The 5,038-nt window shown below is 46.2% G+C and overlaps 1 protein-coding gene across 1 annotated transcript in view; it reads left to right on the plus strand.

The window, feature by feature from the left end:
* Window positions 1-5,038, plus strand: part of LOC102377904 (mitochondrial import inner membrane translocase subunit Tim23) — a 36,856-nt gene that overhangs the window by 16,852 nt on the left and 14,966 nt on the right. The gene's annotated exons all lie outside the window — the stretch shown is intronic.

The raw sequence follows: 5,038 nt of genomic DNA on the forward strand, positions 1-5,038 counted from the left end.
GCCCAGGGGGGCGGGAAGAAGGGCCAGCCAGTCCTGGAGAGCGGCTGCTTGCGGAGCAGAGGCTTGGGGTGGCAGATGGCAGCAGCAGCTGTTGCGTGCAAGTGTCCCCCTCCGTGTCCAGGGGAGCGGAGGGGGAAGCTTAAAAGGCGCCGGATTTTTTTATATCCAGATTTATGAGGTTATACTGTATCAGTTTCATAGATTGTCAGTTTCATTAGTTTTAGCAGCCTGGTAAAATCGTAGAAGTCAGTTACTGAAGGTTTTTATTTAAATTGGTCCATTTAGCCAGGGACTGAAATCTATGAAAGCAAGATGACCAACAGTATGTCATGCATGTTCAATTTAGGCTAGGGCAGGGCAGTCACATTTGAGTGTGCAATCAAGTGAGCTTCTCTTCAGAAACAAGCTATTATTCCACATTCCTAAACTTAATTATTAGTTTCCTTTCTCTCTCTCAGTGTTTACAGGAGTATATATTTAAAGATTCCAAAATGTTATTTCCTCTACACTGACACATCTAGCAACGTGCCTTTAGTTGCTGCTTTTTGTTAACTGTTGAAAACTCAAAATGAGGAAATTCAAACCTATGATATTGGTTGAATATAATGATGAATTTTAATGCGGGGTCGGGGGGGAGGAGGAGGATAATAGAAATTTAGGGTTGGAAGGGACCTCAGGAGGTCATCTAGTCCACCCCGCTACTCAAAGCAGGACCGTTCCCAAGAAACTAACTTCACCTGTACATAAATAGGGAAAAATGCCTTGTGATGTGTTTCTGAAAGGTAAACATACTTGAACACCTCAGACCTATTCAGTTACCTCAGAATTCAAAATTCTGAGGTACCTCAGTTACTTCAGAATTCATTTTTCCCAGTCCATCTAAATATAACAGTGTTTGCTATCAACCTGTATTTTAATGAAAACTATCAGTAAGTGTAAAGTAGGGAAATGGTCTTTGGGAGTCAGGAACAAACAGGCATAATGTGATGTTTTTGAGCTAAGTTCCAGCAGTAGTAAGCTGTTATACGATGTGACGGTGGTACACAGCTCGGAGAAAAATACTAGTCATTTCATCTGGTTGTTGTTGCCATCATTCTGGAGGCAACTGATGCCAACATGGAATGGTAATGTGCTTCCCTGAGAGTGTGTTAAGCATGTCTTAATTGCTTAATGCTAGCTAGAAGCATACAAATATAGAAATACTTGGGTTAGCTTTCTTTTACCTTCTGTTGCATACATGTATCCTAGGGCAAATGGACATGTAAATATCTTCCCTCATCATTTAAATATGGTATTTACTTGCATATAATGCGACCCCCCCCCCCAACCAGATTCTATATATGGAAAATGTATAAATTCAATACAATTTTCAAGGTATAAAATTAATTATTGGAGGTTGGCCTTGAATTTGTTCCCCTTCCATGGCTACATGATGGAAAGTAAATCTGGGGTGTCAGGGACACTTTTTGACCTCTGCCCCCTCCCCAACTTTTGCCCCCTGAAGCCCATTTGTTGCCCCCCCCACCCTCACACTGCCAGAGCCTGCTCTTCTTAAACACATAGTGAAGGGTACATTTGAAAACACTGACCTTAAAATAAATATAGCTGTAGCAATTTGCATATAGTACCCATAGACTTGTTTCACCCAGAAAATTTTTACTTTTTTTTTAAACTGCTGCAAGTTTTAGCACAAGTACTCCATAAACACTTTTAAAATAGCACTTTAGCACCTACTTAGTACAAACTATCCGATATTAGTCCAAAGCCAAAAGGCTCATGATTTACTATATAGCTCATTGGGCGTGGCCTCACCAGAGTCAACAGTATTTCAAGCTGTGGTGACCTCTCAGCTCAGCGCTGTTTAGATACTCCCGACAAAAGGATCCATGTGCTAATTAGTCCTCCAACTGACTGAAACTGGGTGTTCTTGTCATGAGCCCTGGGATCCTCCAAAAGTTCATATGCAGATGAGGCATAGGGCAACTTGGTCCCTCAGGGAAGGCAGGGCTATACTAATCACATGCAACAAGCTGAAAGAGGGCAAAAGAAGGATTCTGGGTAAACTGTTTAGGGTTCTGTTTAGTGATGTCTTTCAGACATTTAAGTCTGGTGAAGAAATGGAAATCATTGGAAAGAAAGGGGCATCTCAGCTGTGGGAGTAAAGAGGAAGTCAAAACATATGCTATGTAGTGGCTCATCATGACTTTGAAAAAAGAGTTGGGACTTTGGGGGACTGTGCTTAATGGGCACTACTATATGTCTTATTCAGATGGGTTGTACTAATCTATCTTCTTGGTAGGTTGCCATCAGCACATTTGTCCCATATGGGCCATGTACTTTATAGTCATGCTCAGTGTTGGATGCATTTAATCAACTTCATACCTGGTTTCCATTACTGAGCACATGCTGCTTTTTGGCAGCAGTTTAGGGATTGGCTATATATTTAATGAGGTTTCCTTGTATGCAAATGCAAGATGAAAAACCTTGTCTTATATTTGAGTAAATAGGGTACATTTCAATTTTATTTTAACCCATGTTAACAGCTATTACTGTAACAAGTATTACTACTAGGGTGACCATACATCCCAGATTTTTACAGGCTCTCTCAGTGCTTTAGCCGTTGAAGAAAATTTAATCAAAGGTTCCAGTTTGGTGGAAACCTGGGAGCTGCAGGGTTTGGGGGGGGGGGGGGGGGGGGGGGGGGGGGGCAGGGCTGGAGTACCTGTCGGGACACACTGGGAGCCTGGTGCCTTTGTTGCTGGGGCTGCACTTTAGGTTGTGCCAGCCACATGGAGAGCCCAGCTCAGCCAAGCCCTGCCCTGCCCTAACCAGGGAGTAGAGTGTGAGGCCAAGGCTGGCAGTGCCTGCCTAGCCTGGGGGCACACAGCTAGGATGGAGCTGCTGGTGCCAGGATGGGGCCAGAGCTATTGAGTCAACCCACACAGCGCCCCCAGCCTGGCTGGCACCCTGCCTCCAGGCCTAGGCCCTGGCCCACAGTCCTGGTGACAAAATCACCACCACATGTCCCAGGCCGCAGCTCCAGTGATAAAGGCACCGCATTCCCAACGCTTGCTTTGGCTCCATTCGCTGCCACGCGCTTCCCCAGCATAAGTGTGCATATGTGTGCGTGCACACACACACACACACACACACACACACGTGTGCCTGTGCACACGTACATATGTATGTGCTACCCCTCCAGATTTCCCTAAAATAATTAGGGTCACCTTAACTATAACTGTTAGTGTCTAGTTACTGCTGGTGCTACCATTTGGTGGAACCACTTTTTTTCAGACTCTACTCTTTCAGATATCATTGTATCTCAAAAATGCAGGCATCTATTCAGTAGTGGTCTCTGCAGGGAAAGCAATGTCTTCCAGAGCATCAGTATTAACTCATGAAACGTTAGTTTCCTTGGAGACCTCAAATCCCATTCCTGAGTGAGCCTGAGCATTCTTGACTCAATCTTTAGACATGCAAATACATGCATCCCATCAGTCATTGGATCAGAGATATTAGAGCAGTCATTCTCACCCAGGATGCCACTAAACTCTGAAAAGTTATGTGCCATGGAGGAGTTGCAGGAAGCTACAAAAGTTGAGAACCACTATCTTAGAGGAAAACCAAAGGTACTGCAGCAGTTGATTCTGGTGAATTTGGTAGTTTTCTTTTCTTCTTACGTAACACTCAATAAATGCCTCAGAAAGGATTTAGGGGGCAGTGCGCTGCAGGAGGTGCCCTCATTCAGTGCTAAGTAAAATGTTGCCAGAGGGCCTCCTAAACAGTTTAGTTTAGTTATTACTGTGCTATCATGGTTCATTTCACAGGTGTTTGCCCCTGTGTCGTGTTCAGAGTTTAACTTAGGAAATTGCATTCCCTACCTGCTATAAAGCCTATCTCTCATTTCAACTAGCTAGAACAGCATTTGATAATCTTCAATAGTCACAGGCAGAAACCTGGGCAAACAAGGCCCTAAGGGTAAGGCCCTAAGGGCAACCTTAGCTGCTGTGTCAGGGGCAGGAGGGATTCCTACAAGATTGTTTGGAACTAACTTGTATGTGTTAGTTTCAGCCTCAAACTGAAAAAAAAAAAATTATTTTTGTCTGCTGATAGGGAGGAGATTTTTCTCTTCTCTCCCCTCGCTTTTGTCCGTTGTAAAGCTCCCTTGACACTGACAAAAATAACTTGCTGTCCACCCATTTCGCTCTATCTTAATAAAGAGCTTTTATTACCCCATTCTGTGGGAGCTGTTAAAGAGTACACAATAGCTGTGGCATTTGTCTACCCAGTTACAGCTGTATTTGTTAAATACATTAGTTTCCTGAAATGGTTACCTTATTTTGTGAAGAAGTCATTTGCTATTAGGGGTGCACCAAGAGATTTTTATTGGGCCAATACCGATGGCCAGTTATTAACGAGCCATATTGGCCAATACTGATCCAATTGCTGATATGGCTTGGAGAGTGGCATCTGACTTGTAAGTCTGTTGCAGGGAAGGAGCGTGGGGTGGGGGTGCAGGTTGAGGTCCCCACAGTGAGGGAGGGAGTGGGGTGGGGGCAGGTGCTGCCCAGCTGGGGCAAGGCATAGGACAGTTGTGAGCAGCTCGTCCTGGGGGTGTGTGTGTGTGTGTGTGTGTTGGGGGGGGGGGGGAAGCTCGTGTGTGTAGTGGTGTTTCATTGTAATCACAGCCCCCCCAAGGGGGGGCATGTGCCCCCTAGTTCTGTGCATGGGGCAAGGATGGACTGCCGTTGTGGGCTGGGGCCAGGGGAGGTGCCAGGCTCTTCCCGGTGTGGGGTTGGGCTGGGGCTGCATTTGGGGCGGGCAAGGGTGGCTCTGGGCAGGTGGGTTTGGTGGCAAATTTTGGGGTGGATGTAGCCCCCCCCTCCCAGCACTGCCACGGCCCACCCAACCTCACCTACCCCAAATGCATCCTGGTTTATACCCCGGCGCTGGGAAGAGCCTGGCGCCACCCACCCTCGCCCTGCACACAGATCCAAGGAGGCACATCCCCCCCCCCCCCCCCCGGCCCCCCCCCAGC

This window comes from Alligator sinensis, unplaced genomic scaffold, assembly GCF_000455745.1.
Source record: "Alligator sinensis unplaced genomic scaffold, ASM45574v1 scaffold374_1, whole genome shotgun sequence".
NCBI lineage: Eukaryota > Metazoa > Chordata > Crocodylia > Alligatoridae > Alligator > Alligator sinensis.